Raw genomic sequence first — 18755 nt, 5'->3', positions numbered from 1 at the left:
AAAACCTCACTGGCTATAGCAAACCTCCTTCCCGGGCAAAAGGAAATCAACAACTAGCAGATGACCTGAATGTGTTTTACTGCAGGTTTGAAAGGAAACTACAGCCACCTATCTCCACAACCCCCATCTCAAGCACACCAACAACAGCCAAGCCTCCTACAACTGATCCCAACCCATTGGACCCATCATCTCTAGTGATTACAGAAAATGAGGTGCAAGGTCTATTTCACAGACAAAAGCCAGGAAAAGCACCAGGGCCAGACAAGATAACTCCTCTTGCTTAAAAGTCTGTGCTGACCAATTGGCCCCCATCTTCACCCAGATCTTCAGTAAATCACTAGAGATGTCCTATGTTCCTTCTTGCTTCAAATGCTCTACTACCATCCCAGTGCCAAAGAAGCCCTCCATCAAAGAACTGAATGACTACAGACCAGTTGCTCTAACGTGTAGTTATGAAAATCTTTGAAAGGCTAGTGCTGTCCCACCTGAAAATCATCATGGACCCGCTGTTAGATCCCATGCAGTTTGCATACCGAGCAAATAGATCGACAGATGATGCTGTTACTATGGCTCTGCACTACATCTTACAACATCTTGAATCTCCAAATACTTATGCAAGAGTCCTCTTTGTAGACTTCAGTTCAGCATTCAATACCATCATTCCAGATATTCTTCTAGCTAAATTAAACCAATTAGCGAACTGAACACAGTTATAAATGAATCATAAGCTTCCTAACAGACAGGAAGCAGCAGGTGAAGCTAGGCAGAATCACATCTGATACATGTACAATTAGCACAGGGCTCCCCCAAGGCTGTGTGCTTTCTCCACTTCTCCCTATATACCAATGACTGCATCTCAAATGATCCATCTGTTAAAATACTGAAGTTTGCAGATGACAAAACAGTGATTGGTCTCATTCGAGACAATGATGAATCTGCATACAGACAAGAAGTTGTACAACTTGCCTTGTGGTGTAACCAGAACAATCTGGAACTGAACACACTCAAAACTAGAAATGGTGGTAGACTTTAGAAGAAACCCTTCCATACTACAACTTACAATATTACAACTCTTACAATATATACAACTCTTACAATATTAGACAACACAGTATCAACAGTAGAGGCCTTCAAATTTCCAGGTTCTATTATATCACATGACCTAAAATGGACACCTAACATCAAAAACATCATGAAAAAAGCACAACAAAGAATGTTCTTTCTGCGCCAACTCAGAAAGCTCAAACTGCCCAAGGAGCTGCTGATACAGTTCTACAGAGGAATTATTGAGTCTGTCATCTGCACCTCTATAACTGTCTGGTTTGGTTCTGCAACCCAACAGGACAGACACAGACTTCAGAGGATAATTAGGACTGCAGATAAAACAATTACTACCAATCTCCCTTCCATCGAGGACCTTTATACTGCATGAATCAAAAAGAGGGCTGTGAAAATATTTACAGACGCCTCACATCCTGGACATAAACTGTTTCAACTCCTTCCCTCAAAACGACGCTATAGAGCACTGCACACCATAACAACTAGACACAAGAACAGTTTCTTCCCAAACACCATCACTCTGCTAAACAAATAATTCCCTCAACACCGTCCAACTATTTACAAGGCTGCACTACTATTACTGTTAACCTTCTCATCGCTCCTTATCACCCATTTCCTCCGACTTGTGACTGTATGACTATAACTTTGTCGCTTGTATCCTTGCAATCTATGTTGACTGTTTCCTAGTAGGATTTGATTGCTTATTGTACCCTATGACTATCATTAAGTATTGCACCTTATGATTCTTGACTCTTGATGAATGTATCTTTTCTTTTATGTACTGAGAGCATTTGCACCAAGACAAATTCCTTGTGTGTCCAATCACACTTGGCCAATAAAGAATTGTACTCTAAAGAAAACCAAATTCCATAGGTTTGGAGCAGAGAGATGGTGGTAACTTCTCTGTTATTGTACCAGCCACCTCGAGCCAACAATTTCTCCTTCAGAGCCCCATGCCAACCGGCATAGCTAAATACTGCCAAATATTGGAGTTGTGCTTTATCTATAAGACATCAAGGGGACAGTGATGACTCTCAGAAATAAACAGAAGAATCTGAGTGGAATAACTCTGGATTAGAATGTGAGATTCAGAAAGAATGCAAACTAAGCTATTAAAAAGAGTTACAGATGGGACTGGCTATGTGTGGGCTCTAATGTAATTAAAATATTGGGAGTAGGAGTTAATAATGAATAAAACTACAGATAGGAGTCATAATTGGAAAACTGGTAAAAATAAAGCAACTGCTTTATTCAGATTAACTGAACAAAAATATGCCAGTCTATTTAATATAAATTGAAGCTTATGTAGCTTCACGCCCACTGAGATGCATAGACTTTTTCACACATCATGCTAAGTTGTGATTTATTTAACTAAAAGTTGTTGAGTAAGTTACAATGTCTGGGTTCACACATTGTGTTAGGTTGTAAGTCATAGTTTACAAATCACAAAGGCTGGTTCACACATTACATTCAGCCCAACTACACTCAGGGCAATGTGTAAACTCAGTAATACATACAGGACAACAATTTTTCTTGCTCCTAACAATGGCTATCACAGAAAACCCCTTGTTTAAGAAGCACCATAGGACAAGAGCTCTTTTCACTTTTCCTACAATATATCTGGCCTTTGTGTCCTATCTATTTGTGTCTATTTTATTGGATGTAAGACATTAATAAAGCTATTTTTTCTTTTGCTGGTAAGATGCATAGAATACTGAAGCTTTAATTACAGGTGCGGAATTATAATCTATAATTAATTTCACTTTGTATTATAAGTACACTGATAAAACACTTTAAATATTATATGCATCAAGTCCATGTCAGCTCTTATAGATCATAGATCAACAGTCCCCAACCTTTCTGGTGAGGGAATGGTTTTACGTGTGCACCTGCCACTTGTATAAATGGAGCTTTGCACACTCACATACTTCTCTGTCACTTGCACAGCTCGGTTCCCAAGGGGCCGTGGCCTAAGAGTGGGACAAGGACTGGGGTTGGACACCCCTGATATAATATTTCCCAAGAAGATCTGTCCCAGACTGGCCTTTCCAATGATGATGTTTGAATCAAATCCATCCACTTGATGCTAATTGTCCTATTTTTTTCTTTCCTGCTCTCTACCCTAGCATTATGCATGCCTCAAAAGAACTAAGTCTTCATTAATCTGTCCAAAATATGTTAATTTGAGCCTGGTCATCTGAGGTCCTCAAGTGAGAACTCTGCTTTAAGTTATTCAATAATTCATTTGTTTGTTTTCTTGGCTGCCTATTATATTCTCAGAAATCTTTTCCAGCATTAAAATTCAATAGCATCAATATTCTTTCTATCCTGCTTCTACATACATAAAGGAGATCATGCCAGTTCTATATTTTGTTGTTATTATTACTTTGATCATTGTATCTATTGCTCCAATTAAAAATAAGATTATTAGTTAAGCATTCTATGAAATATAGGTTAGGAGTAAACTACTTAGTATAAAGCTCTGAGAAGTAATATTTAATTTAGCCACCAGGTGGAAGAACTGTTTAACTTATGAATTCATCTTACTTAATCTTAGCAGTATGCACTTATTTAGCATATTCAAGTATTACTCTAATTAAAAATGCAAAATAATTGCATTCAGTGATTCATACTTATAAGCCTGAATTTGCAAGAAGCAAACTTCATATAGGAAGTTGAGTTTTTTCACTGTGTTCATGCAACTGTGTTGGGAGGGAGACAGAGTCACAGAAAATTCAAAGTAAAGACAGACAAGAAGGAAAAATAAGTGTTTTCTGTTTTTCTGTTCTTTGCTTTGTTCAAATTATAATTTATGCCTCTTCCCATTGTGATATATACCTCTTTATCTACATCTGTAGTTTTAAACCTCAGAATGAAAATCAATGCAAACTGAAGCAGTTTGAAGATCATTCTTAAAATATCCAAGATTAGTATTTAACTGAGTGCAAGCATTTAACAGAAATATGTCAATTCTCATAATAACCAATTCCTGGATAAGAACATTAATTACTATAAAATGAAAGGTTTAACATGATGAGTGAATGGTTTATTCAATAAAGCATGCTTAAACAGAAAGTTGGAGTTGAGTCTGCATAACACACTAAGTCATTATTTTAAAATAAGTGAGTATTTTAAAATTATACTGGCTAAGTTCAGACAATAAAGTAAGTCAATATTAACCAAACCACATTAGGGATTACAGTAGTAGGCGGATTCTGTCAATCACTGGAACAAGAGATTGAGAAGTCAGTCTATACTGGGCACATTTAATAGGTGTGCTTTTCGTATAAAATATAGTTAGAGCTATGAGATCTTGCTTACCAAAATCCATAAGATATTGCTCAATGGCAGGAAAGAAATATAAAAAATGAACTCAGGAAGAAGTTCATCTAGAGGTGATAGAGATTTTTGCAGCCGAGATCTTGTAGGCCCAGTCTAGGCAAAAGGAAATGGAATCTGTGATCCTCCAGAGATAGGAGCAGCATCCCTCCTCGTTCATTGTATCAGAATTGTATTCCAATAATATTTGGAGAAACTCAGGTTCCCCGATTCTGATCTGGACATTATTCTGAAAGGTTGTAGTTATGTTCATTCTTCATATCCATATGATGAACTAAACTTCAGTTTCATCGAATTTACTCAGATTTGCTTCTGAACATACTATACATTGCAACTGAACAATTGCAATTGTAGTCTTTTTAAGGAAGTTCCCTTTTTCAGGAATATGAGCACCAGCAAACTTTATATAAATGTGCTCTTTGAAAGGCTTTAGAGGTGAAATATTCACAGACAACAATGAGCCTTCAGAAACTTCTTTTGGTATGCCTGAGACTCCTTGCCCCACCCTATCTTTAATTTTAAAGAAATAAATAGCAAGCAGATGCATTGCAAAGCAAAGCAAGGCACTGTAGCATCACGGTTGTTTGTTTTAATGACTTTGGGCCTCAGAAGAGTCCCACTGAGAAGATACAGAACATCCTGGTGGGTTAATTAGTCTTCTAGTAAATGGTTGCTTTGTGATAGCTTGCCCACAATACCTGCCATTTTCTGAATAGGCAATATCCCCATGGCAACCACTTTATGACTAGGTCCACCAAATGTTTTCAAAATTCACCACTGCGCCCCCCCCCCGCCTCCCCAATGCACATTCCTGTGTTATCAACTAGGAGGGCAAGTAATTTAAAACCTCACCCTCATCTTTATATTATGAGTGGTTGTCATCTATCAAGCTGACCTTAGGCCTTTTATCTAAAAACCACATATTGTCTGACTTGTTTACTGTCTTGATTTAATTAATTAATTAATGACTTTTTTCACAACAGTAATTATTGAAATTTTGGTGTATTGTGACCTTGTAAATTTACTGCTTCTTTCTTTCCCTTGTTCATTCACAGACTTGATAACTTAGATTTATGTTATTTAATTTATTTCCTGATTCAGACTCTTCAAATCTAGGTTCACTATAGAGATAGTCCTCACTTATTGACTGTAAGTGGGACTGGCAATCCCATTGCTAAGTGGCCCAGGCATAAAGTGAAAAATCACATGACCACATCTGACTTACAGTATCAGTTGTGGTTGCAGCCGATAAGCAAATCACCCTGTTCGTTAAGTGGGAGGCTGCATTACTAAAAATCGTGAGTTCCTGCCAGTTTCCTCATACACCTTGCTTACCGGAAGCTGACTGCAGGCATAGTTGTGAATAGTGCTCCTCCGACTGTGGAAAATGCAACTGTCACTGGTGCCAAAATGCCCAAATTGTAATCATGGGATCATGGTGACTCTACAATAATTACCAGTTCAAGAACCACACTGTATTTTTTTTTCCAGTGGTGTTGTGACTCTGAATGGCCCCTGAAAAAGCAGCCAGAAAGCAAAGGCTACCTGTAGTCTTTAGATGACATGACTGATATGTTTATATGATGAAATTTGAAAAACATGTCATCATCGCTTCTATCTTGCTAGCATATGTTCTTAAAAATAAAGCTTTTGTTGGAAAAATATTGTGATTGAAAAACCAGTCTTTTTATGGCTGGAAAAAATAATTTCATATACATCTAAGCCTAAATATTTTATTTTTTTTGCAGCTTCTTGCTGTAATTTCTGTCATTGAATATTTTGTGTGTTCTTCTGTCCTCTCATTTGTTTTCTTTTCTAGTTGTCTCTACCTTCCTTTGCCTGTTCAGATATCAGGGTCTCCTTTTGCGTTCAACCTCTTCCTTTTTCCCTTCCTTTCGATCTTGCCTTTGACCACTATCACTGAATTCATTTTTTTAATGAAATCTTTTCTTAATTTTCCCAAATAAAAGGATTCTCTGATGACCTAATGAGGATATCCAGCAAATAAGAAATTATCTGGTTGATGAACCACCTTTCTGAAGATCCCGTGGCTGAATATTAAAGATGCCAATTAGTTTTTATCACTATTGCCTTTGAATACAGGGATTATAAGCAAGGATTCTTGTGGGAAATAAAAGTTGAAATTGGTTGATCTATTACATTTCATCCCCTGTGAATGGGTTTAACTTCACTGTTATCATATTTCACTCTGGCTATTTCAGCTTTCTTGTAAAATACTTTCCTGGGACTCTCCTGCAATACAACAAAAATAATATTGGATTTCTTTCCGTTTCTGTAGGGTTCTTAAAAGGCATTTGATATAGCAGGAAATCTTATTAAAGTTAAACCCATTCACAATGTGCCGATACGGTCTAAATGTGTCTTTGTATTGATTTAGATATTGGCTTAAGTTAAAGTCAAATGGAATATTTGGCTAACTAATTACCATCTGTTTTTTTCTGATAATTATGAATGCTTAGCGTAGATCAAGAAGGCCAGTGTTAAAAATTAAATTACTTGCTAGTAACAGGAACTTGATTTTGGAAATGGAGAACTATAGTACTCTAAAATTGTAAACAGACTTCCTGTTCATAGGGCTTATGTCATATTGGTATACACAGATCAGGGAGAAAGAAGTACCTGTTTCTCCATCAGATGTAGAAATTCCAAAAATAACTGATAAGAATTCATTAGAAATATCGAGACTAGGTAAATATTGTGCTAAGCTTTATATAATATAATTTGTTTGGTTTAGGGTTTGCCTGTTATATAAACCCAGTCATAGCAGATTTTGTAAACCAAGAATTTTCCTTTTGTGCCAAGTATGATTCTAGCCACTATAGCTTATTCAGCAAAGCACAATATATTGCAGTGCCCTTCTCTCCCCCTGCCACTTGCAAAATGATACCTGTACCAAAATGTACAAGGCACAATGCATGTACTAGTTGGAACCTCCTTTATATTTCCTGGACTAATGAATGGATTAGAATGAAGTTCCTCTTCAGATTGTGCATTGCTTTGATGATGCTGTGGTTAGGACAACTTCATCTGCCAAGGTACATGGGAAAGTAAATTTAAAGTAAAATAAAATACATTTGGAAATATGTATTTTAGAAAAAAAATCAGAAACCCTAGTACTCACTACATTTTCTTGTCTGAGGTTGGAGGGAGAAATCCAGTTCCAGGTTTCCCATCTCACATCCCCATGAACATCTGATATCAGATGTTTATTTATTTATTTTTTTTATGTTATTTATTTTGATTTGTCAATCGCTTACAAGATAATAGGTATGAGTATATACATAGTTATGAAGACATGAAATGGGTACATATAAGAAAAATAAAAGAAACAATAGGACAGGGACGGTAGGCACGTTGGTGCGCTTATGCACGCCCCCTACAGACCTCTTAGGAAAGGGGTGAGGTCAATAGTAGACAATCTAAGGTTAAAGTTTTGGGGGTTTGGGGAAGAAACCACAGACTCAGGTAGAGCATTCCAGACATTGACCACTCTGTCGCTGAAGCCGTATTTCCTGCAATCAAGTTTGGTGCGGTTAACCTTGAGTTTGTATCTATTGTGTGCTCTTGTGTTGTTATGGTTGAAGCTGAAGTATTCATTGACAGGTAAGTCATTGCAATGTATGATTTTATATACCATACTTAGATCAGACCAAAGACAGCATAATTCAAGGTTTTCTAAGTCTAGAATTTCAAGTCTGGTGGCATAAGGTATTCTACAACGGGTAGAGGAGTGGAGAACTCTTCTTGTGAAATATTTCTGGACTTTCTCAATTGTGCTAATATCAGATACGTAATGTGGGTTCCAGACTGATGAACTGTATTGGAGTATTGGTCTAGCAAATGTTTTGTATGCTCTAGTTAGTAGTGTGATATTACCAGAGAAAAAGCTATGTAAGATTAGGTTAACAACTCTTAATGCCTTTTTGGCTATGTAGTTACGGTGGGCTCTAGCAGCTAGATCATTAGAGATGAGTATTCCGAGGTTCTTTACAGAGCTTGGATTATCAACAAGGTCTTGTCTATTCAGCTTGTATTTTATTTTCTGATTTTTTTTGCCAATATGTAAGACAGAGCATTTATTTGTTGAGATTTGAAGTTGCCATTTGTTTGACCATTCTGATAGACCATTTCAGATCTGTCAAGATCTTTTTGAAGGGTAGCAGTATTGTCTGTGGTATTTGAACAGCTTTACAACATCAGTGAAGAGAACACAGTTACTATTAATATGATTACAGAGGTCATTTATGTAGAGTACGAAGAGTATTGGTGCTAGAACACTGCCTTGGGGGACACCACTATTGACAGGTACAGAATTTTGACCATTTGTTGTCTGTTTGACAGGAATGCTTCTATCCAGTTATGCAGGTGTTCAGAGATACCATAAGATTTATTTTTAGGAGTAGTTTGTTGTGTACCACTGAATCAAAGGTTTGTCTCTAAGTGGAAGATAATGGATTGGTTAATAATTGATTCCATGACTTTACAGGTGACGCAACACAAGTAGATTGGTCTGTAATTTTAATCTAGGCTGGGTCTCCCTTTTTGAAGATGGGGATGACTGTGGCTTGTGACCATAAGTTTGGCAAGGAGCTGGTCCTGAAAGATTTTTCAAAGATTCTGCTTAGAGATTCAGCTGTGGCAGTGGATAGCTTTTTTAAGAAGTAGGCACATATTCCGTCCGGTCCAATAGATAGAGATGGTTTTAGATTGAGTAGTGCTTTTTCAACATTGTCTTCTGTAAAATCGATATGTATTCGATCATTGTTGTTTTCTGTGGCTCAGCTAGGAAACACTGGGCATGATCCATTGCTGTTTACAAATACTGAGCCTCAGAGCCTGAGAGTCTGGAAAAGAGTTGGTCAACACTGCTTGATAATAAGCCTCCCAAACTTCTATCCCTCTCAGATGCTGAATAAATTTACAGCAGCTTTAGTAGTGATAAATAATAAAATGATTCCCATATATTGCTCATAAAGGGAGGAAATACTTTCATGTGCACCCCCATGTACGAATAGCAACTTTTTTCTTTTCTAAAATATATATATATAGATAGATTGAATACATACATACATACATACATTCATACATACATACATACATGTATGTTATTCAGCTTTGTTCGGGTATTTTCCCATGTCATTATAGTCGGGCTTTTAAAGTTGTAGCAATGTTTCAGCAGAATCTCATCTGCCATCATCAGGCTTCTTTATTGTGTTCGTCTGTGACGAACACTATACAGATGACTACCACAGATGAACACTATACAGAAGCCTGATGATGGCAGATGAGATTCTGCTGAAACGTTGCTACAACTTTAAAAGCACAACTACAATGACGTGGGAAAATAACCAAACAAAGCTGAATAACATATATATATATATATATATATATACACATACATACACACACACACACATACACACACACACACATATACACATATACACCTCCTTAACAACAAAGAACAAAGATTTATTTAGGGCACTCTAGTTTTCTAATTAGATCCTACTACAGGAGTCCTTTGGAGATGACCTTAGGGCAAAAAAAGGGAGAGGCTGTCTTACAATTAGGAAAACACTAGAAGAAACATTTATAGGTAGTTCTCAACTTACAACAGTTAGCTTAGTAGCCATTTGAAATCACAGCAGCACTGAAAAAAGTGACTTATGACAATTTTTCACATTTACAACTGTTGCAGCATCCCCATGGTCATGGGATCAAAACTCTGATGCCTGGCAACTGGTTCATATTTATGACGGTTGCAGTGTCCTCAGGGTTATGTGATCACCTTTTATAACTTGACAAGCAACGTCAATGGGGAAACCAGATTCACTTAAAAACCACGTTACTAACTAACCACGTTAAGAACTGCAGTGATTCACTTACCAGTCATAAAATGGAGCAAAATTTACAATTATTCACTTAGTAATTGCCTAGCTTAGCAACAGTAATTTTGGGCTCACTTGTAGTCATAAGTCGAGGACTACCTGTATTCAGATACTGTGGGCCCCCACTATGAAGGCTTCATGGGTTAATATATCTTGAATTGGGAGTGGACATGCATTGAGAACTGGGGAAGGTCATGGCATCATATGATCATATGTAATGCCTAATTTCAGTCAGTTCACTGTTGCTATAGAATTGAGATGTCCTAATTATGCTGGATTTAGGGGACATCTATATTTATTTGGTTAAATGTGAATTTTCTGCAGGAAAATTTTCTTTCATGCAAAATTGGGAGGGACTGGAGTTGTGAATTAAAATGTATGCACTGACTGGAATTGACTAGTTGTTCCAATAATCCCTAAAAGGATTGTTTGTTAATATTTGCTTCATGTTAATTGAACACATAAACATCTTTTTATTTTCCAAACAGAGATGTTTTGCAACTTTTTTGTGTTTGGGGTAATGTTTTTAGGTGGATGATGATGAATTGCATATTAAAACTGAAACAATTCAGTTACAGTAAAACCACTGGTAGTAAACCAAAGAAGTTAGAGAATGGTAGCCAAGCTTTCAGAATGCGATTAATGTTCTTTCTCCTGCTTCATTAGGTTTAAATCAGGTGACTGTATTGTCATTGGACTGATTATGTAACTCTCCCCTCCTCCAAATCTGCTCCCATTTAAACTAAAGCACCTGGTGATCATATTACAGACTAGCAAATTTAATCTCATAAGGTTTATATAGGCAGGTCCTTTTATTTTCAAAAGCTCCTTCGCCACAAGTGGATAACATAATCTTCCTGGTTTTTTTAAACAAAAATATGGTGTCATTCAGAATGAATTAAGCACTTCCAGTTTATGATTCATTTTAGCTATTGTCCATTCGCTGCTTTTTTGCATATTCATATTTTTTCCACCTCAAACAATGGTTTTTAAATCAAGATATCCCCCTTTATCTCATTCAGTGGAGGTCCCTTTCTCCTCATGTAGTAATACTGTATATTTTAAGCAAATTGACATTAAGCATAGGGCATTGGTACAAATTTTGCTGATAGCACATCCAGTGTCACAATCTTTCTTTCTTTCTTTCTTTCTTTCTTTCTTTCTTTCTTTCTTTCTTTCTTTCTTTCTTTCCTTCCTTCCTTCCTTCCTTCCTTCCTTCCTTCCTTCCTTCCTTCCTTCCTTCCTTCCTTCTTTCTTCCTTTCCTTTCCTTTCCTTTCCTTTCCTTTCCACCCTTCCTTTCTTTTACCACCTTTATTGTTTGTATAAATCATACAAAGGTTACAAACATATCTAATGCTACTTCCTATTTTCGCCACAAAAACAACCCTGCAAGTAGGTTGGGCTGAGAGAGAATGACTTGCCCAAAGTCACCCAGCTGGCTTTCATCAGTAGAACTCCTTGGTCTCCTGGTTTCTGGCTTGGTGCGTCAAGCATTAGAGCAAACTGGTTCTCAAATAATGACAGAAAATGTATCAGTTGAATCAGTGGTGGGATTCAAATTTTTTTACTACTGGTTCTATGACCGTGGCTTGGTGAGCATGGCAAGGGAAGGATATTGTACAACTCCAGTCAGAGGTGGTATTTGCTGGTTCTCCGAACTACTCAAAATTTCCACTATCGGTTCTCCAGAACTGGCCAGAATCTGCTGAATACCCACCTCTGAGTTGAATGCTGTTCCTTGCCCTCCCCAAGGCACTCCATGATATTTTGTTGTGGCTAATGTAACAATTTGTAATTCTGCTTTGTTTTGGCTTAGTATGTAGGATGAAATCAGCTACTGTTGTTATAAATCATGGATGATTTCAGAACATTTGAGATACTGTAAAGGCTTCCTTACTGGTCAGAATGCTGAGGAACTATTTTATTAACAACAAAATTGAAAACGTTTCAGGGAATTGCAAGTAAGAAAGATGGAATTCTGTTTTGCAATTCATTTCATATAGATTTAAAGCCACCGCTGTTGTCTATAATTTTCACTGAAGTAGGGGCAGCCAGGGAGAAGAACTCCCCAGCTGAATTCCTTCCTCAAAGTTGCCTTTGGCAATCCTTACAAGGAAAGGGGAGAAATACCAAGAGTCCCAGCATGGATTTCCATTCATCCTTCTCTGACAACTAATTGTGATTCCACAGGCAGCATTTAAAATCACTTCACAAGCATTGTATTTTTCTTCTACAAGGATTGTGTTTTTTATTGCTTATCTTGGATAGTAGAGTATTCTGATGACAGAGGTATATGACAGGAACTAACTTGGTACTTTTTTTTAGATACAGTATTAGATTTATATTGACTTTACCAACTGAATTTCACACAAATGAGGAACAGGGAATAGCTTCCTTGATTGACAGTTGAAGCTCTCAAAATGACTGTGTGTAAAGCTGCTGGGGAAAAGGCACAGATCTTCAGGCTTAAAAGCCCCCGAAATTAAAACTAGTTTTTCTTTTCCCCAAAGGACCCCCCATATAACCAGGGATGGGCTTCAAAAATTTAGCAAGAGGTTTTCTGCCCAGTTGCTGGATGGGTGTGGCCATGGTGAGTGTGGCCTAGTCAGCCTCCTGCACCATGGTGGGGGAGCATTTTTGCCCTCCCTGGTCTCTGGAGGCTTTCCTTGAGCCTCCAGGAGGGCAAAAATGGCCTCCCCAGGTTCCGGAGGGTCTCTGGAAGCCAGAAACAGGCCCATTTCTGGCCTTCCAAAACTTTTGGGTGGCCAGTTTTTCGCCCTCCCTGAGCCTCCACGTGCACTCTGTACTTACTTGTATCCAAAACGGGTTGCTTGGGGATTCCTGGGAGGAGCAGGGCAGGGTGGGTGGGGCCAGCCAAGAGTGGGGGTGTTCTGAACTGTGCAGAATCATAGCTAGGGGTTATTCCCGCAAATTCCCGCAACCCAAAGCAGCCCACCCCTACATATAACTCTTTGTCCTTCCTTCCTGTTTCTACCAGTTCTGTGGCCAGTAGCAGAAAGCAAAATCTTGTCACTCTTACCACACAAATATTCAACAGCATTTGTGTTGTATTCACAGAACTGACGGAAGTCCCCACTCTGGTCCGCCGTTCTGGCGGGAGCGCCGATCGCTCCCATTGGCTGATGCCGTTTGACAGCCGGCTATAAAAGGAGCTGTCAAACGGCATCAGCTGTTGCCGCCAGCTGATCTGCCTGTTAGCCCCGGCAGCCGCGGCAACCCTTTATTCTTGGAATAAAGTCTTTACTGTTAGCTCTGGTGTCCGCCTCATATCTTCCGCCACTCCACAACAATTTGAATTTGAATTTTCTGCCTTCAAGTTGAAATGAACCAAAACTGCAATGAATATTTCCCCCATGTCAAATGCCCAGAATTGATTGGTTGATTCTGCTGATTTGTGGTCAAAGCCAGAATTAAATGGAATCAATTATTTTTATCTTTTTCATTTCTAGGTCAATAGTGAGCAGAATAACACTTAAATGGTTTACTTAGTAACTTCAAATGTTATCAAAGCCTCCCCAGAATGAATGACCTCCAGCATATGGATTTTTGCTTTCAGTTGTGCTTTGATCCTGTTTCCAGGAGATGATGGGAGACTATGGTATCAGTCCAAAGGATACATGATTGAGGAAGATTTTGAGTACTGCAATATGCTCTACATGGGGCTGCCCTTGAAAAGTATCTGGAAGTTTCAATTAGTTCAAAATGTGCAGCTCACATGGTTTGTGCAAGCCTAGTTTTTCATGGGAACTGCATTGCTTGCCGATTTGCTTCCAGGTTCAATTCAAGTTGCTGCTTGTCACCTTGACAGCCCTTGTCATCTGGGGCCAGGTTATTTAAAAGTCCATCTTTTTCTCAGTTATGTCTACCTCACCAACCAGAGTGGGGATGCAAGGTATGTAATGCATCTACTGGGACCAAGAAGAAGGATCTTCTTCACAGTGGCTCCTTTCCTTTGGAACACCATCTCCACAGAAATAATATTGGCTTCCATTTTGATACTCTTCTGAACGGCCTCTAGTTTTGCCAGTAGTCCTGGGACATCAGGGTGATATGGAGCCCATTGAGTCATTTGATTGTTGTCACCCTGGGGTGAGGGCTTCTTGGATTTTGTGTTTGATGTTTACTTCTGTAAGCCACCTAGAGTGATCATGAGTGAGTTGGGCTGTCATATAAATTTTCTAAACAAATAAGGTTTAATTGAAAAATCTGTTCTGCCTGCTTAGTATCAGACTATGTTTGACAGAACCATAAAGTGATGGAAATAAATTAGAAAGGACTCTCTTAATGAAAGAGTCTCACCATCCTTTGATAGAATGGTCAAACATAGCATCAAATCTGTTAGCACCTCTGCTCACCAGGATGTTTCAGGTCTTAAAGCTGATGTAACTGTTCTACATACAGTATGCATTATATTAATCAGTCACCTCTGCTTCTCAATTCATTTGCCTTTTTTTTTCTTTTTTGCAAAGATACCTCTTAATCTTATGACTTTATTTACAAAAGATATAGAAAGGCAAAGCAATCAACCATGTTTTAGGCATGGATCTGATTTATGGTTCAAGCGGGCCATGTGGTCCCTGAACATTAAAGTTAAGTAGTACAGCCATTGTTTTATGTAGGAACTGCTCCACTTATTTTATTAGCAGTTGAGTTTCTCATCCGTTTAGTAAGAAGAGGGCATTACCATTTGAGCCAGATACTTTACCTGGGAGAAGACAATGATCTGACATTATAATAATGTCTATTTACTAATACATGCTATTTACTAATACGCTTAGTTTCTAATTTGTTTCTCTTCTCGAAGAGTCTTAAATGACAAGTCACTGTTTCTTTTTATCTTTCCTTTTCCTATGGAGGGGAAGATGACGACACTGAGCTATGGAGTTTTTGATTTAACATACGACTACCAGACTTCCCCTACTTGGACCAAAACACAGCACAAGTGCGCAAGGACGTCTCTTCTTGCCCACCCGCCCGCTCTGCTCATAGGACATCAGTTTCATCTTGCTCCTAGCTTCTGAGTCAGAAACGTCCACATGTTGTCCTTAGTTGTACTTGTGTTCAAGTATCAGAAGGTCCTTGACTTACAACCACAGTTAGGACAAGAATTTCTATTGTGAAACAAAGCACTTGTTAAGTGGGTTGTGCCCACTTAACCACAGCTCATTTAATTTTTTTTTTGCCATGGTAGTTAAGTAAATTAACAACCTTAATTTACTTAAGAACTAAGAACTCTTACAACTAAGGAGTAATTTCCTGATAGTTAGAACAATTAATCAGTGGAACAACTTGCCTCCAGAAGTTGGAATGTTCCAACACTGGAAGTTTTTAAGAAGAGGTTGGATAACCATTTGTCTGAAGTGGTGTAGGATTTCCAGCCTAAAAGGGGGTTGGACTAGAAGACCTCCAAGGTCCCTTCCAACTCTGTTATTCTATTCTATTCTATTCTATTCTATTCTATTCTATTCTATTCTATTCTATTCTATAAATTGCTATAGTTGTTAAGTGAATCATGGGGTTGTTAAGCAAATCCAGCTTTCTCCTATTGATTTTTGTTAGAAGTCAGCTGAGAAAGGTCACAGATGGTGACCATGTGACCCTGGGACACTGCAACTGTTGTAAGTACATGCCAGTTGCCAAGTGCCCAAGTTTTGATCACATGACTTGGGTCGGGGGAATGGTTCAATGGTTGTAAGTCACTTTTTTCAGTGTCATGCACTTTTGAATAGGAGGAGAAGTTTTCTATCATAATGGGGCATCTGCAATACAATAAGCAGAATATCCTCTTTTTCATGAAGTTTAAGTCTTAGGTGCAGATGCTGTGTGGAAAAAAATGAAAAGAAAATGGTTTTGGAAGGCATATTTGTCTGTTTGTTTGTGTGCGTGCTCGCTTGCTCTCTTGTCAGGGACTGGAGGATAAAAAGGGGATCAACATTTGGGAGGAAAGAAAAAGAAGCTGCAGGAATGGCTATGCTGAGAAAAAGAACAGCATAGCAGATAAAGAGAAGCAGAAAGGAGATATTAAAATGCACGGAAGCTATGTGGAAGCATGAACCCCAGAGAGGGTTGAATATTATTAGTCGGAGGAAAAGCAGCCTGGGATAGGACCAGGAAGTCAGATCCGCTTCAAAAGAAAGAACTGGAAAAACAGTGTCTGGTGGAGAACTGGATCTGAACAGCATATGCCCAGGAGACACTGAATGAAGGGGGTTGGAGAAAGAAGCTGCTGGAAGAAATATCCTTCTGGGTTCAGTTCCAAGTGGGGGAAAAGACCCTGGATTCTTAGAAGTTGCTTGGAAAAAAGTTTTATTGATGAACAGAACAACATGGCTTGGAGATCCTGGACAAAAAGGGCAGAGATGCTGAGAGTGCCTGGGTTTTATGCCCTCTGTTGGGATTTGAATTGGAGCTTGTATTCTGATTGGTTGTCAGACTCCCATGGGGCCATGCAGGGGCAACTCTGTAGGCTGTCCTGAGTCCCAGGCTTGGTTGAGCCTTGTTGGATGATGATGTAATGAAAGGGCTTTGGGCAATTCCTATTATGGCTCTAACTGGACGAGATAGATCTTTATTATGTAGAATAGACTGGCTCAGGCCTTCATGCCCAGTTGACAAAGGTGGGGGTGGGGTGTGAGTTTCTGCCTCTCTGAGTTTCTACTTTTCTTTTAGAGGAAATATTCTGCCGTTTTGAAATATCCCAAAATATTTCATTTCTCTAGGAGAGGGGTGGGTTTTAACTTCTGACAAAGCAAAGGGTAGAAATGCTATAAGTAGATAAAGAGAGGTAAGCTTAAGATGTAGAGTTATGCTGTTTAAGAATTATCACAGAAGGAGTTTGCCAGTTCGGGCTTCTCTTTTCCTGCCCTTGTTCCCCCTCAAAGGCAGCCATGAGGGCCTCATCAACAGGGGGTACAGGAGTCGTTGCGTTCCCCACCTGCTGATTAGGAATGAACCAGCCAACCTTCTAGCTTCCTTCCTTCCTCCTCCTCCTCTTCTTTTTCTTCTTGCAAGTTAGGCTCACATATGTTCCCAATTCCTTTTCAAGAAAGGAAACCAAACGAGAAAGAGGATTTCCTAATTAAGATCAAATAAGCCTTGCTGGGTAATTCCCTCTTTCTATTTATTCCTGTAAGCTGCCAGAAAATAAATGAGGCTTTTCGCTTTTGTTTTTATTTAAAAAAAAAAATTTTTTTTAACCGTACAGTCTTTGTGGATAAAGCTGGAGCTTGTAAACCCCAGAAATGTCTGCCTTTTGCAGTTCCTCAGACTACACAGCCCACATTTAGCAACCAAAACTTCTACTTTAGCTGGGGCAAAGGAGGATGGAAAAATTCCCCTGTGGTGCTTCAATGAACAAGAGGCGGTAGATGTTTTAAAACCTCACACCGCCTCACAAGTGCTCTTTGCATAAATGTCTGAGTCCCAGCAGTTGGTAGATTATAAAGTCTACAAGTATGTTATTTCTCAGGGAATTTCCTGGAGCCTTTCACCATCTGCTTTCTTAATCAAAGCTGAGGTAGCACGTGGACTACATTCAGCTCAGGTATCTCGTAACCATCTGTGCCTGCTACATTTCTACAAACCCCTTTCTGGTTTCTGTCTATTACAAATAATTGGTTCCTGCACCCCCTCTTCTAGGAAAATGAAATATTTTGGGATATATTAAAAAGACAGAATATTTCCCCTAAAAAGAAAAGTGGAAACTAAGAGGCAGAAACTCAGCCCCACACTTTTGCTAATGGACCATTACTCTGGTCTGGGCCAGTCTAAGGAAGATCTACTCCAGGTAGAGCCATAATAGGAATTGCCCAAAGCTCTTTCATTACATCATCATCCAGCAAGGTTCAACCAAGCCTGGGACTCAGGACAGCCTACAGAGTTGCCTCTGCATGGCCCCATGGGAGTCTGACAACCAATCAGAATACAAGCTCCAATTCAAATCCCAACAAAGGGCATAAAACCAAGGGACTCTCAGCATCTTGCCCTTTTTTTCCTTTCACCCAAGGCATGTGATCCTGTCCACCATTAAACCATCTTTCCAAGCAGTCACCATGTTTCCAGTGGCTGTCTTCCCCACTTGGAACTGAACCCAGAAGGTTATTTCTTCCAACAATGGAATCTTAAAAGTCAAGGGGGACATTGACATGTATGTAGAGCAAATCCTGCTGGATTGCCACAGGGAGGTTGGGTCAACTGTAAATGGTCCACCTTCTGCTTGAACAATGAAAGCAAGGGAGCATCATCACTTAGAAATGTTAACAGTCAGCTGCATTATTAAATTATTATTACTGTCAAGTAATTTTTTTTCTCAAGGATCAACTGAAATCTATATCCTCTTGTTTAAACCATTAAGTACCATCCTGTTCTCCATAGTACAGTAATAGGACAAATTTTCACTGTAATGGCAATCTAAATCTCATAAGAGC

Source organism: Pseudonaja textilis, chromosome 2, assembly GCF_049901715.1.
Source record: "Pseudonaja textilis isolate UNSWEBS1 chromosome 2, rPseTex1.2, whole genome shotgun sequence".
NCBI classification, from domain to species: domain Eukaryota; kingdom Metazoa; phylum Chordata; class Lepidosauria; order Squamata; family Elapidae; genus Pseudonaja; species Pseudonaja textilis.
The sequence above is the reverse complement of the archived record's forward strand: the minus strand, read 5'-3'. Positions refer to the sequence as shown.